The sequence below is a fragment of the Marmota marmota genome, unplaced genomic scaffold, assembly GCF_001458135.2.
Source record: "Marmota marmota marmota unplaced genomic scaffold, marMar, whole genome shotgun sequence".
Taxonomy (NCBI): domain Eukaryota; kingdom Metazoa; phylum Chordata; class Mammalia; order Rodentia; family Sciuridae; genus Marmota; species Marmota marmota.
Genome location: NW_025999880.1, coordinates 17,589,971 through 17,606,759, shown reverse-complemented (window position 1 = coordinate 17,606,759; position 16,789 = coordinate 17,589,971). Strand labels below are relative to the sequence as shown.

The following is a 16,789-nucleotide window of genomic DNA, read 5'->3' as shown; positions in this document are numbered from 1 at the left end:
CTGGAACAGATTGTTCATATTCATTAATGTATTCATTCCTTCAACAGGTTTTATTGAGCACATGCAATTTGACCTGGGTTTACATAGGTGACTAAGATATAGTTCTTGCTCCTTGAGGAGTTCATAGTCAACCTGGAGAGGCAAACAAACATACATATGAATCAGGGATAATAATACAGAGTCATCTAGGCTACATCTGAGGCATGGGTAGGGGGCTGAGGGAATGCAGAATGGCATTCCATCAATCTGGTGAAAGGAGACAGGCAGGGAAAGGAGGTGTACACTTGATGGATTCTATGTCCTCCTTCTCTCCAAAGTAGGAATAATAACTTTTGCTTAGCCTATAGAGTTATACTGGGGATCAAATGAGTTAATTAATATAAAACATTTAAAACAGTGGTTGTCATACATAGAATAAGAGCTTAATAAATGGTTTTGTTCTCATTATTACTTTTACTGCAATCTCTGTTTCTTAGAGTCTGACCACTGTCCAATCCACAGTCAGCCTGCAAAATATGAATGAATGAAAGGATAGAGTTGGAAGTTGGAAAATGGCCAGTGAGGAGGAAAACATGGCTTTGCAGGAGAGTAAGGGCCAGGGGAAGCTGTTGAGTCTGACTGCTATGTAATGAACTACACCATCCGTTTTTCACTGGATGATACTTTAATTTCTGACTTCATTCTTTTTTTCCTGCACCCACCAAGTCACCATTTTTTGTTGCTTTGGCCATATCTGATGTATTTCTTTCTTTCTCTAATATCACTGCAAACCCCTAATCCGGCTTTCACCACTTCTCTCAGGATTACTTCACCAGCTTCTGAAGTATTTTTTTTTTTTTTTTGGCTCATCACTATGTCAATTAAGTTCTATCCTGTTCACTGTGGCATGATTAGTAATGTTCTTAAAAAAGTATTGTCATCACTTCACCAGCATTCTCAAGCCTCTGTGGATGGATTAAGTCTTTTCTATAATGTTGCTCGCTCGTCCAACCTCATGCCCCTGCGGTAAGGGTGGTAGAGTGGAAGGAGTGCTGCATTCTCCTCAGGAGGTGATTATGTGGCCTTGAGCAAGGCACTCAGCCTTTCTGTGTCTCAGTTTATTGTCCCATAAAATATGGATAATACTAATATTAAATATTAAAATATATATGATGATAATAAATAATTATAATCTGTGATCCAAGGGAAAATGTTAGCATTTCCTTAAAAAAACCCATTAATTATAAGCAGACCTTTCTTTTCGCTCTGGACCAAGACATTATGCTTTGTTCCATTTAGGACCTTTGTTGCTCTTGATGAGGAGTGCCTTTTTTCCCTTTCGCTGGCTTATTCAAATCATTCTACCTGAGCTTCAAACTCAAGCTTAAATGTCATCTCCTTCATGAGATTTCTCACCATTAGTCTAGTTCATGGCCATCTCTTTCTTCCCATTTCCTGTGTTGTACATCTGATTATTTTATAATATGTTATAATACTCTGGCTTCATTATTGTTCCTAATGCAACATGGTACTTAACTTCTTCCATAGAAGGGAGGGTGCCTTATAGTCTTCCTGTACTGCTGGGTACTCAGTGTTTTCTGAATATTTTCATATCACTTTGTGCCTTTTCCCACTTTTTTCTTCACCTTTATTTTGTTCTCTCAACTTTTGTCCTATATATTTTGCTATTGCCAAAAATTTAAACAAAGACTGGTTGGAGACAACTAACTTAATTTTGCTTTGAAAGAAATGATGCTTTTAGAATTGAGGATATTGTGTAAAAATGCTAAGAAATCTAAGATTCTACATAGGAATTTTGAGATATCTTAAAGAATATAAAATATATACCTAGAATAAATGTACTTTATATATGTAATGTTTCATAAAGAAAACATTTTGACTTTCACTTTTTCTTCTTCATTAATGGTTATTTTTTTGGCCATGAAGTTACTGAGATGATCTTGAGGCTAGTAAACCATTAAAATCTGTGGTTCTAGTCTAAAATTTGATTTTCATATATTAGGAGAATAGAAAGTTCTGGTTGGGTTTCTGGTTAGCTAGCCTATAAGTATGATGTAATTTAAGGATTAAATATAACATGACTTAACTTTTAAATTTCGTTGACCTGTCATAGGTTTCTGTTTTTGGTTAAGTTCATTCTGTGAAAGACAATTTCTCAATACAAATAACCTGCATTAGGAGAAGTTATTGATATAGAATAGAAAGCAGAAATATAATACTCTTTTTAGTTTTCATATAAGATAGTAAAAACTGAAAGTACTAAACCAACCAACCAATCAAACTCTACAGACCCCAGTGTTAAATATTGAAATTAAACATTGTCAAAAATTCAGTGGCTATTTCTCCTCCCTCATAAATTAAAAAAAAATTCCTTTAGGTCCAGTTGTGTTTTTCATCCAAATCAATAATTTCACAGATGGCTGCGTGTGGACCATTGGCACGTTTGGATATAACTTCTTGTTAATTTTTAGCTAGGGAGTTTGGGCCAATCTAAATAGAATGGAGAAAATTTTAGATTAGAAATGGTGCACACTGAGGTTAAAGTTCATAGAGAAAGTAATAATCCCCTACTCTGATGACTTTAAGTGAATATATGTGAGATATATATATACATTTAAGGGAAAAGTCTTATGAAGTTAAATTAATGTCTTAATTTTATTGTTTAGAGATTTTAAAAAATGCTTCATAACAAATGAAACTCCTTCTTTGAATCACTTTGGGAGAGGTTGGAATTGCAGAGGAAAAGATTTAAATAATTATTTAAATGTAACATATGGTAAAGGGGAAATTTATCATAATCTTTTTGGCTCCTCAGGGCTGATGGTTGATAATGCCCAAAGACCATTTAATTTTTTTGGATTACACAAATTTGCAGATAACATTGCAAAGTTAGTTCTAAGATTGAGTTTATAGAGCTATTCAGACTTTTTTATGATCCAGGGCCTGTGCTAAGCATTTACCTGCATTTTTCTCATTAAATCCTGATATCAGCTTTATGAGGTAGCTTTTTAAAACAGTTATTAAAGTAAGTGATTTGCCCCAAATTATTCTATAAAGGGGCTCCACTGGGATTTGAACACAGGTATATCTTCTGAGCCTTTGCTTTAGTACAATGACTCTTTCGAAGTAACCTGAAATTGTGTTTTCCAGCATTGTGACTTAGAAAATTATTAAGTACATAAGGGATTTTATTTCCCTTTTCAGAGTGGACAAGCTTTCTTTATTATCATTGTTTTGTGATTAAAAATACTCTAATATAAAAAGAAAAAGAACTAATGAGACTAGATTTCCTGCCCTTGAAGAGGTTAGGCATGTAGGTCTTGCCTGTACCCAGCCTAGACTCTGCCCCAACTTCCTGAGGGTTCCTTTTGCTTGGATTTCTGGAGGTTCCTAACTTTGTCAGGATTGTCCTTAGTCCCAGCATTGTCATTAAAATAAATCACAGCAATTAGCCCCATGCATAACTGCTCTGTTAATCCTTTTATGCAACTGGCTTTTCCAGGTGCTGGTAATACCAATTATGGAGATTAATCCCTTTTCATCAGGTTTTTACTCTAAGTCCTAGGGAATACAATGGTGAACTCATGATATATATCTGAATTAATTCAATAGGTTCTATTGCTTTGGAATTCTCCAACTTCCATATTCAAAAGCTATCAAACTTTTTTGTGTCTTTTACAGATATTATCAATATTTCCCATATTGATCATTTTGGTTAAATGTGGAGCTAAGTAGAATTTTCTGGTCTTAAAACGTAGATAAATAGGTGAATATTTATAGAGTTATAAGATGTTAGACTTTTTAAATTAATTAATTGGCTAGTTAATTGAAAACTTTTTTCAAGAATGAAGACCCCACAGTCTATATTGGGATGGATTGTTACATTCTATCACATTGATACCACCAAGGTGCTCTAAGCAGAAGAATAGCATGAATAACAAGAACTTTCATTACTAATGTTTATTTAACATTTGTTGTGCCAAAAATTGTGTTAAGGGCTTTATGTACATTTTCTCATGTAACCCACTTTATTCTGTAAACCAGATACTATCCCTTGTATACAGAGGAGGGAATTAACACTTAATAGTGGTTATAGGGTATACACAGAGCAATACAACTAATAAGTTAGTAGCCAAGCCAGAATTCACACCAGATTGTCTGTCTCTAGATCTTACATTCTTTACCATGATCTTTCACTGATGGATATTTAATTAGACTTGGATTTGTGGTTTTAAAGGCCGTCCAGAAATGCAAATAACAGTGGTATGGGTGGAATCTGTTATTATAGCAGGTCTGTTTTAGTATAGGCTGACATTTTCTATGTATAAATGAACTAAATGGAATTTTAAGGTAAAAATTTAAAGAATGTTTTTCTTTGTTTAGCTTATTTTTATGTGCCCTTCAATCTTATGGGACTCTCACTGGCCCTGGTTTTAATAAATGTCATGCATGCCTCATGATCAGAGGTCCTTTTAGGTGCAGTATCCGAGCATGCATTGATCCTAGATATCTATGCAGACTTGAAACTGGATAGAGTTGCTTTTGGACAAGATGGTAAAGCTGTTAGTTTGTCACTGGTGTCTCCAACTCTATTTTTTCTTCCTCTTCTCTAGGTTGAAATATGTCTGCATTTCCTGGAGCTATGACTTTTTGTCTTTAACTTCTTTTTTTTCTCTGTCTAGGGAGGATATATGATATTGTTCATCCATACTAATAGAAACATAACCACCGTATGTTGTTTCGAGAACCTTGGTATTTGCATTTTGAGTTTTCCTTTTAATTGTGAAATGAGAGATTGTTCCTTATGTTAGGAATTTCAGTTCTTGGTAAGAAAAAGGAGAGAAATTATGTTGGGCATAAATCTGCTGAAATTACACTTGGCCCACTTAAAAAGCCATCCTTAAACAAAAATGTAATTTAGTTTTTTTATTATTATTTATAATGCATGTGGTGGAGTACACTGAAGAAAAGGTACAAGTATCTCACGTTTACCCTCTTTTTACTCTATAGTCAGATACTTTCTGCTTCACTATCCACAGCTCAGAGTTCTGTTCCTGTAGTCTCCTCAGCATTTTAGGAAGTTGCCTCCTCTTCAGAATTTCCCCCCTCCCTCCCCCTCCTTTCTTTCCTTCCTTCCTTCCCCTCCCTCCCTCCCTCCCTCCCTTCCTTCCTTCCTTCCTTCCTTCCTTCCTTCCTTCCTTCNNTCCTCCCTCCCTCCCTTCCTTCCTTCCTTCCTTCCTTCCTTCCTTCCTTCCTTCCTTCCTTTCTCCCAGTATCCTGAGAATCCACAGTGCCTGCAAGTGGAAGCTCCATATCCTTTGCCACAAACTCTGCATCTACGGCCCCTCATTCCCACAGCCAAGGAATTTCTGCTTTTTCTGTATCAGTCTGCAATGTCCCAATGGGCCCATCATTTTGCACTTTGGTGCACAGGATGGAGAAGGTGGCAGTTGTACATGGTGTTAAAGAATTCCTCAAAAGATGAGGGGATGAAGGAATGCATGGGAAGACAGAGGTGCTTAGCTTACACTTAGCTCCTCCAAGAGAAGGCACTGATTATTGGAAGTTAGACTCAGGAACATTGTCTTTTTATTGTTGCTGTATGTATTTCTGTAATAGAGAAGAAAAACTGAGAATTAAATTTACATATATTAGGAAAATCTGTCAACAAAAACATTAATATTGCAACTTGAGAAAACGAGAAAAGAGAAACTAGAAATTGTCTGCATACATGTAGTAATAATCTATCAACAAAGTGTATTGAGTGCTGACCTTACAACGCTGTTTGCCCTTCCAGATCCTTTTTTTCACCTTTCTCCATCCTGCTGTCTGCCCCAGAAAGACAACTTTGCCCTCTGGCTTTTATTATGTTTGCCCTGTGGAGACCCCATAAGAAATTTGTAGAAGGGAGAAGAGTAAGTTTGAATCCTTTATTCCACTGGCCTTCTGCATAACTTAGCTGTGTCCTTTCACTGAAAGCCATAGCTCGTCTTAAAATGGCCCCTTTTATAGGACTTTCCCTTTTGAAGTTACCTTCCTTTATCCTTTTGGGCACAAGGGTGATGATAGCTGCCCATGGTGGGATTATTATCATATCCAGACCTTTGTAAATAGTCCTTTTATTAAACTCCTTGACTTCCTGTAAGTTGAGTGTGCCAGATGTTTCCTGCTTGGCCTCTACTAGAAGGGATCATGGAGATCATTTTCTCCAATTCCCTCATTCTAAAGAGGAGTAAACGAAGACCACAAAAGTGGACATGACTTGCCTAGAGCCACATCTTAACGCAGTAGTGTTATTCTTTCTGTTTGATGTGGTCCTTATGGTGGTGTTGGCAGTGTCTGAGGTGTGGAGGAGTTAATAAAATATGTGGATCTTTAACTAAGTATTGTAGTTCCCTTTAACCTAATCGAGGCCAGAAATACACCAACACCCTCAGAAGAGACCGATCCTTCCCAGGAAAGAATATAGAGATTTCTATCATGGGAAGAGATAAAGTGCTTGGGAGAGTATATCACCTTTGCCCTGTATTCACAGTGCTCAGCATGTGCCTCTGTCATTCTGCTAATCTCATATTTATGTTGCATTTATTTACTAGGGGAAGTTTCTCAAATTATACATAACAAAACCCTCCCACCCTGAGATTCAGAATCTGTTCTTATCCCCTGCCAAGCATCACTGCAGGTAAATTGTTACCACTGGGAATATTTTGTGTACTTGAGCTGCTTTGTGGTCAGTAAATATATTAAGAACCATTGATAGGCAATGTGGAGCTTCTGGTTGCTTTTTAGTAGGGCCATGTCTCAGAAAAGCTTTGCTTTAGGAAGATTTACCAGATGGAAGTGTACTAACTGGTTTGGAAGGGACTGGGAGCAAGGAAACTAGTTAGGAGAATGTTGCAGTGTCTAGATATACCATTATAGACATAGAAAAAAAAGAAAAATAATGATTATTATTTAATTATTGATAGAATATTAAGGTGCACAAGAACTAAGAAGTAGTGGTCTATTGGTGTTTTGTCCTTAAAGAAAAGGAGGACAATAAAATACCATGTCTCTGAATGCCACTTTCCATTCCCCCAAACCTAGCCAAGTACAATGAGAACAAGTCTGGGCGAGAATATTCAGATAAATATTATCTTGAAGGACACTGGGAATTAGGGCAAGTTAATGTTATCTTTAGAGATTTGCTTTCTTGCATGAATGTCAAATTTCTGGTTCTCGTCATATAATGGGACAGAGCAAGCTAACTTATGCTACTTCTCTAACCTAACCTATAAAGCCCTCCTACCTGTGGTAACTCATTTGGATCAGAGCACTGTGGAGAGGGAAGTGCCTGTATAGGTGGCTGCCTCTGGACAAAGCATCATGGGGGAATGGAGGTGCTACTTTCTGATGAAGCATTGGGAGCACCATGTGAAATGCACCTGTCCATCCTGTTGTCACTGGACTTTCTGGTGAAGCACCTGGCCAGCCCGTTGCCATTGGATATCTCCATAAGTATTTCTCAATAAATCTTATTTTTTATGTCTCATCTTCAGTATTTTATTTTTTGGTCTCTCAGCAACCTACTCCACTGCTCAAGCACAACTGGGCTGTGGATGTTACATGACAGAATAAGAAAGTCTGGAGGAACAGTGGTTTAGAAGTACAGATGCTGAATTATATTCTTGGAAGTGCTGGTGGTATGGCCTCCTCAGGGATAGCCTTCTGCTTCAGTTTCTTTAAGGTGAATTGGTGCAGGTTTCACAAGGCAGGAAACACTCCTGGATGCATGTTATATTTTTGTTTGGAAACCTTCTGGGTGTCTTCCTTACAGTCCTTTTCTCAGAGAGCCTGCTCATGGCTGCAGTTAAGGTAGGAGTAGAGAGAATGTCTTAGGTGGGATCAGGTAATAGATAAGATCCTCTATGGCAGCCTGACATTTTAGGACTACAGAAACCAGCTCACCCCTCTCTTCACCTCATCAGATGAAAAGAAAGATAATGGGAGGAGTAGGTGGAAAATTAATGAGGTTACATGAGTTAACAGGAGTTAAGTAACAATGAACGATGAGCTCTTCTCCTGAAGGGCCAACCCATGTGTAGAGGTGGGGCTGCTCCTGCTGAGTGTGAGAGAGGGTGTTTCCCCCATCTCTGGGGAGGAGTAGAGGAATTGGCACCTACCAAAGTTTCCATCATTGAATTTGAATATTTCTTTTACTGTTCTTCCTCCCTGCAGCACCTCTTCCCATCTCCCCTAAGCAGTTCTATGCTCTGAAGTTGCTCTCTGGTACTCTAGAACCACATCCTACATTGTTTGTCCTCCCTTGACAGTCTCCATTTCCCTATTTTCTCCTCCTTCCCTATTGAAAATTTTAGCCTGCTGTGAGAACAGGTAATAAGACTGCCATCTGGTTAGTCTAATTCACTGTAAGGTTTGACTTACTGACAAAGATGGGAAGGACTGGAGAAGTATTCACTGAAGCTATTTACATTAAAAATGCACCTCTTATCTAAGTGGAATTTGGGGCACTGAAAATTTTGTACTATTTTGATGAACACAGCTAACCTATAAGGTATGTTGTAGCAAGACAGAAGAAAAGAGGACTCTTTGTTTTCTCCAGTCTTTCCCCATTGTTTCCTAAAGGGAGGGGGCAGTATCTTGGCTCCGATTTTTCCATTTTTGTACAATAGCCATTTACTGAGAACATATTATATGCAACACATTTTATTGGTAAAGTGCTCCATAGATGCAAAGATAAGTAAGATATGGTTCTTACCCTTAATGAAGCCATATCTTATGGGGTGGAGTGTAGGGGACAAGACACATAATTATAAGAGAGGTGGAAGAATTTGATAATGCAGATTTATATAAGGAAAAGACCTTATGAAGTGCCAGCAAGGAGAAACTAGTTTCTAGATGACTCAAGGAGATGCCATTTGAATGGTATCTTAAAGAATGAGTGAGAATTTATTGCATGGGAAAAAACACTAGATAGACCAGCATGTATAAAGGAGATGAAAACATACATGATATATTTGAAAACTGGGAGAAGTTTGGTTTGGCATAAACCATATGTGAATGGATGCCAAGAGATAAGACTGGAAAATAAGTTGGGGCTACAGTGGGAAGGTCTTTTAGTGCCATTCTAAGGAATTTGGTCCTATACTCATAAAGTGGACCATTGAAGGCTGCTAAATAGGAGATAAAAGTGACCTTAATTTTTAGAAAGTTAACTTTGCTGACATGTACTACTTGGATTTTAGGAGACCTAGAGTCAGGGAGATGAGATAGGAGGATTTGCAAGTGTCTGAGAGTTGGGGAAGAAACAGAATGTCAGAGTGGTGTGGTAAGAAGAGAAAGATAGAAGATAGAAATGGTGGCATTTGACTGTTGGCTGGTTGCAGGTTGATAGTGGGGGAATCTAAGATGACAAAACATTTCTAGTTTTGGTCTTAGAGGAATTCCATTAACTAATAGATGGATGAAAAGGAGAAACAGGTATTATAGAGAAGAATAACTTCAGGATAGGGGAGCCTGGGGATGGGGCATCTACATTCAGGTATAGATATTCCATGGGCAGTGTGGGTCTGGAATCCAGGAGAGAAACTATGGCTGGTTTTGCAAGTTACTAGCAAAGAGAAAGCATGGATTGCACAATGTTTCCCAGGAAGAGTGGGTAGAGATGAGGACCAATGATAAAATCTTGACAAACTGTAGTATTTAATGAGAAGCAAAAGAGCTTGACAGGTAACAAAGATCCATGAGATAGAAGTTTGAAGCGAGCCAAGGGAGAAGAAAATTTTTAGATGGAATGGTCAACAGTGTCAAAAATGTCAAGAGGACCAAAACTACAAAGTTGCTTTTCAATTTGGCTATTTATTCTGAAAAGATCCTATGAGTACTGTTATCCTTTGGGACTATAGTTGAATTCTCTCAAAGGTACTAACTAAAATTACATATATTTTTTCAGTCTTTATAGATTATATAATATGATAATTTATGCACATTAAAGGAAACATGGAAATTGGTGTAATAATTTAGGAGAGAGCTTATCCAAAGATTATCCATGTTGAGGTGGTAGTTGAAGCCTTTAGACCACCTGACTTTTATAAAGGAGAGAGTAGAGGGTTCAGATCGAATGGTGAGGAAACACTCAAAGAGAGAAAGTACTCAAAAAAGAAAGTGAATAAGGGGAGACACACTTCCTGAGTTGTCATGTAGCTTCTGTTGATCAGCTGTGTGAGGGACCCCCACAGTGCATGGTGTGCCCATGTAGCCCACAGAGCTCCTGCCCTGTCCATCTGCTGGTCCAGGGCTCCAGGCACAGCATCCACAGCTGCTCCATGGGACACATACACTGGGCTGCACCTGGTGTCCCTAGATGATGACCTCATGAGAAACCTGCCAGACTTCTGCTGGGGCCAGGTGGTGAGAGGTTTCAGCTGTGGCTCCAAGCATCTGGGCCTCCCCACAGCTAATTTTCTGGAATAAGTAGTAGATAATCTTCCAGGTGTCTGGAAGATACCTACCAGGGTAGGTGACACAGATATCTGCTGGCATTTATAATGGTTGAAGCAGTGTTGGCAGTGCTGGAAGTGGAGATGTCCATAAGACAGATAGATGGTGGTGGGAATAGAATGATACCCATACTACAAGACCATGAAAAAGTCCATGGAAATAATATCCATACCTTCCAAGGGGCCTTCTATGGGGGAGTCCTCAATGTGGCCATTGTTGGCTACCTCAGACCAGAAAGGAACTTTGATTCTTTAGAGTCACTTATTTCAACAATTCAAGGTGATATTGAAGAAGCTAAGAAGCATTTAGATTTACCAGAATATGTAAAACTCAATGATGACAATTTCTTCCAGGTTCCTAAAAGTAAAATAATGAATGGCCACTGATGAAAAATTACCTCAATTATTTATTTCACTGTTCATAACTATGTAGTCTCATCTTGCTTACATTTTAAAAATTAAAAACTTTCCTACTGTGGTAAATTAATTTTAAAAGTGCCATGCTACTCTATTATGCTTAAACTGTTTGACCCATTATGTTGTATTACTAAAACGAATCATTTAAATCAATTGTTTTATGTAATATGTTAATTAAAATGAATCACTAGAAAGTTAATTGTTTTGTAATGGAAATAAAATGTATATAAATATAGGTTAAAAACCAAGTCACTATGAGAACTGTAATTCTCATGGTAAAATGCGTGTGTATGTATATTGCCTATATAGCATATGTTGCTACAGAGAAGACATACAAAAAGCATGCATTAAACAGAAGCTTGATCATTTACTATGAACCTAAGGAGAAAAATACAGACTGTAACTTTGATACTCTGTGCAGTAAGGTATCATTAAGACTTTTGTGAAATTTTGTTTTACTCATTTCCCTTCTGAGGTCAGTTCATTATACTCTCTCCCTTTTTGTGTAGAGATGCCTCAATTTAAGAGGCATTTAATTCCATTTAGTTCCCTCTGCCTATCAGCTTCTCTAGTTTGCTTTTTAAGATAGTAAAATAAATGTTTTTCAGTTCTATAGGTTTTGTTTTTTGTGTTGTTTTTTCTTAAGAGTATATAATTTTGTTTTTCAACATTTTTGTTGACTTCAGTTTTTTTTCTTTAAACAATTACTAGTATCAGGTTTTTTTTCCCCCACCTGGAATATCCTACAACTGTACACTTAGAAGATTGCATCTGTCTATACTATTCCATTCTATCACTATACGTTGTGGTTCAGTGCATTCTTGTATTACATTTTTAGAAAAAACAAGAAATCTTCATCTTTGGGTTTCCTTAGAATTTAAATGAATACATAGCAGTTCATTATATTTATCAGTTTCTTAAAGAACACAAAAATTTTATTCCCCCCGCCCCAGAGAAACTATTTAAGAGCCAATTAAACTATGAATTACATGGCAAGTTATTTATTTTTAATGTGATTATATGTTACAGAGCAAATCTAAATGTTGTAACTATGTATGTGTAATATAATTTAATGCTAATCTGAAGAGCACTTGTAGTTTGAGGGAAAGTTGTAAATAAAATTTTATTAAATAAAAAAACAAACAAAAAAGAATAAAAAGAAAGTGAATAAAGAGTGATCTGGAAAAACTGGAAATCACAGTATTATAGCATGGGGGATTCACCTGGCAGGGTTTCTAGAAGAAAGTTCTTGCAGGCCTTGAGTTTCAAATTCTGCAGAAAGACCATGGAGAATGAAGCCTAGTAAAAAAAAAAAAAAAAGCGCCCATGATGTTGCCACAAGATCCTTCGAGATCAGAGAGCAAGAATGTTCTGGACAATTCAGGGCACAGAAGCTAGGCCATTTGTCATTAAGGAAGGAAAGGGTGGAGATGAGATGAAGCCATCTGTATCTTATGTTGCTGCAGCTTATTGAGTGGGTGTATAGGACAAAAGAAGGGTGAGGAGTGAAGGCGAGATTGTTGGGTAGAGAACACCCTTGTCAAAAGAAGCAAGTCAGATTTTGAGCTCCTTAGAGCTTAGGAAGTAAGCTTAGGAAGTACTTAGGAAGTGTTCCCTCATGGGAAATAAAGAAAAGGAGACTATTCAGGTAGCCAAGAAGATAGCCTGGTAGGGACCTGGAAGGAGAGAGAGGATTTAGAAATAATAGTGATAGATCCAAGAAACTGAACCCTCAGTCAGCAAGATTTTGACAATACACATAGGTCTTTATCCTATCTAGTGATTATTTGTGTATTGTCCCCCACCCTCCACACTGTAAGATATGACTTCCTCAAAGGTAAGGATTGTACCTTACTTATCTTTGTATCCTCAGGACCCCAGTAAGGCCACCTGTTGGATGAGTAATTTAAATTTTCATAGGAAACTTATTAAAACAGACATGTGGTATCATTAAAAATATATCTGAAAAAAATATACTCTTTAGAAGAGTCACTGTGATGAGTGTGCAGGAGTGCAAGTGCCCAGGAAAGTGGTCTTGGACACGTGGGAAAATATGTCCAAACTGACACTCTAATCTACACATCAGTATTGTGAATACAGTCATTGTACACAATCTCAAGTGTCAGCTCCCATCTAGGTATGGTCCAGTTCAGTTTCTGGACCTGCAAAGCTGAGGGGAACAGTTTCTGGACTATGGCAAGTTTTCTAAAGTAATATTAATTTACATATTTGATAATCTTCTTGATAATCTAGTTTTGTCAAGAGCCTTTTGTTTGCTTTATTATGTATTCCCATACCTTCCATTAATGGTTTAAGGAATAATATCAGTAAGCATTACTTTAAATAATTAATTGGTTTTTCATCATCACTCAAGAACTGATGATGAAAAATTGAAAAATAGTTTTAGGGAATATGTAGTTTGTTGATAATACACACAGAACATTTTTGCTGCCATTCTTCTGTCCTGCTCTCGTGGTAGACATTACTATTTGATAATGACATCTTTCTGCTGAAACCAGACTTGCTGCAGAATTATTCTTAATAACATGAATCCAGGAAGCCATGACTAGTTTCTTGAGTTGGAGCCATGTGAGCTAAAACTGTCTTCCCTTTCTAACTCAGATGATTTGTTATGGATTGTAGCCATCAAAAATGCAGAATTACATTGGAAAGGACCCAACACCTTGGAAGCTAATATCATTTTTGACCGAAAGTTTCAGAAAATAATACCAGACTGGACAAATAGAAATGACCACATTGGAATTATCTTCACTGTCATGGTTTCAACCAGAATGCACTTTGCAAGGGACCTTAGAGGTTATTATCACATTTCAAACTCCAACTCTTCTTCTTACTGGGTGTATGGTAAATTATGTAATCCCTCTTAATCCTCATGAAAGACATCCAATTCATAAATTTGAGACTAACAATTTAGGCAATACATACAATGTATCTTAAATGTAGCAAGTACTCACAAATGTTGGTCCTTCTGTCTTACTAAACAATAAGCTCAAATATCCCCACTCTCTACTTATATATTTCTAGAAATGGGAAACTAATTGTCTTACAAGGCTTTCCATTTTTGAAATGCTCAAACTATCAAAAAGTTGTCTTTATATTGAATTAAATCTACCACAGGGAATATAATTTTGCTGGTGGAGAGTCTTTTGGATATTTGACAAAGTTTAATCTGTCCTCTGAAATCTTTTATTTTTTAAGTAAAGGATTACCAGTTCACTTAATTGTCCCTTAGATGATGGATTTCCACCTATAGTATCATGTAAGCTGCTTTTTCTAATACTTGGAAAAAAATATTGATGCAATTTAGATAAAACTTAGTTAGCATGCACTTAAAGAATTTGGTCCTATACTCATAGAGTGGACCATTAATACTAGGAAAAAATGGTTTTATTTTTAGAAATGCATGCTGTGTTTTACCCCAACTACATCAATATTCAGGGAAGTAGTATTTCCAGAATGTAATACAACATGGAATTAATTTTTTAAAAAGATCTAAATTCACAGAAATTATTTAAATTTAATAATTAAGAATGAATAACATATGTGTCCCCCCACCCTTGGTTTCAGGGTGTGGTTTCAGTGTGGCCCACATGGCTTCAGCACATTTGTAATGGAAACTTGTTTTACTCACTTTCTGGGTTTACCCTCTTTTCTTGGGTGTGGGGCTAAGGTTTGTCATTCAGACATTCTGATTGTGGTGTTGATTAAGTAGTTGGCTCTTAAGCTATAATTATCTTCCTTCTTCAATTAAAATCATATTGCAACACATATTTATTGCAAAATCTAGTGATACATATTGGATTTTTATTTTCCTCCAAACAAACTTTCCCTGACTATTCATATTTTTTCTTCCAAATTGTTCAACTGTTCAGTGTTGCTGTGTCTCATTGCTGGGTTTTCTTCCCACTGAAGGTTGATCAGTGAATACTTTCCAATATTTTTGTCGGTGTCTCATTTGCTTTAGTTTAGTGATTAAAACAGACTGTTGTACTGTTTCCAGATTTTGGAGTTTTGTATGACTCATATTATTATAGCCAAACCTATATGACAGCGTAATTGGTACAAAATGAAAAATTCAATCAACATGTGCTTTTATTGTAAATTGAGCCAAATGACAGACTGAATAGTTTTCATTGAATTTCAACCATCTTCCCCCCTGAATTTTTGTTTTGTTTTGTTTTGATGCTAGGAATCTACTCCCACATCCTTGTGCGTGTTAAGCATGTGTGTAACCATTGAGCTACACCCTCGGCCCATTTTCCTCTGAAGTTTTCAATCATGTGTAAACAACATATAAGCCTAATGTGATGTTTCTAAGCATCATTTCAACCAACATATTTGGCCTACCCATATACTGCCAGATGCTGCATTAAGTACGAGGGATTTATTTCTGAATGGTCAATGATACATGGCCCTACCTTTGCGAAAGAATTAGATGCAAACATTCATCTTCTGAAAATAAAGTGCAGACCACCAGGTCAAGGACCTTAGAGTTCTTATAAGACAGGCACATTAAATTTCTTGTTGCCTATCCATTCCTATGTAACACAGTATATAGTTTTATATAGTTCTCAAGGCTCTTTTCAGATGCTTCTTATGCCAAAAGAATGGTCCTCACACCCAGCCCTATGTATTCTTTCCCTCTTGCAAACTTCTGTATTACCCCATCTGCATTTTCTTTCACAGGCAGGTCACTTTGTACCTCAAGGTAAGGGCATTTGCATGTCTATGCAGGCTCCCAGTTGCTTCTGTAATATTAGTTTGAGGGAAAAATGTATTTTAGATAGAGCACCTGTGGAGATTAAGAGGGCACAAGTTTTATTTTGATCAAATTGCTAGGAGTATTGTTTTCAGACTCTTTTTTTCATGTAAAAACCAGTCTTCCATCAGTTGCTTAAAGAGAACTCAGTTTTGTATCCATAGTTAGTTTTTTCATTTGTATAAAGCACACTCTAATGATGAGTTAGAGGTTTCCAAAGTTGCTTCTTTAAGAGAATAACTTTGGAACTTTTTTTCCCTTTGTAAGTACTGCATAGAAACCAAGTTACTATATTTTGTGAAAGCAACTTCTACTATTCTTTAGATGTGTGGGAAAAAGTCCTCAGGTTAATTTCCTTTAAAAACAGTGTCCTGAATTAAAAGACAGCCTGTTGAAACTGAAGATCACTTTCTACTGAATCACCAGATATTGAGCAATATGATTTATATCAGTAAACCTTGTGAAATGGCCAAGTTAAGGTTTGCATATTTTGGATACACTCTGTATCCCCATAGAGTATCAAGTATTTTGAATATTTTCTGAAAATACTAATTGCATTCACTAAACATCTTGGTGAAATGCAAACACCTTTTAAATGTTTGCTTTTCAGTCTGTGACAGCCTAATTTATTTATTAAGATTTAATGAGAAGAAAGTAAGTAGAATTAATTTCCATGTGACTCAAGCATATTTTAAATAGAGTAATCAAAACAAATAGACTCAGGTAATATATATTCAAGGCATGCTCTTAGTGTCTCCTTGTGATGGTCATTACTGTACTTATGTGTCTTGAGAAGCTAGTGATTGTTCATTTAGTCTTAGCAAATATGAGTGGTGGAAAATTTAGACGTAACTAACAAATACATAAAAATATGATGGATATTTCAAGAAAGTAATAGAAGTATCTTAGCACCATTCAATATTCCTGCAACAAATGCCTTTTAATCACTTTTAATGTTCAAAGTACTGGAATTACCTAGAGGGTAATGCAGGTATTATTCCAGCTTTTATTGAGTGAATAATCTAGCACTTGCACACAGTACCATGCACATATATTCAGCAAGTATTGATTGTCTCCTCTGCAGTGGACTGAT

The 16,789-nt window shown here is 36.6% G+C and overlaps 1 pseudogene; it reads left to right on the top strand.

The window, feature by feature from the left end:
* Positions 1 to 10,374: 10,374 nt before the first annotated feature.
* On the top strand, positions 10,375 to 10,979 carry LOC107150788 (annotated as a pseudogene).
* The last annotated feature ends 5,810 nt before the right edge of the window (positions 10,980 to 16,789 follow it).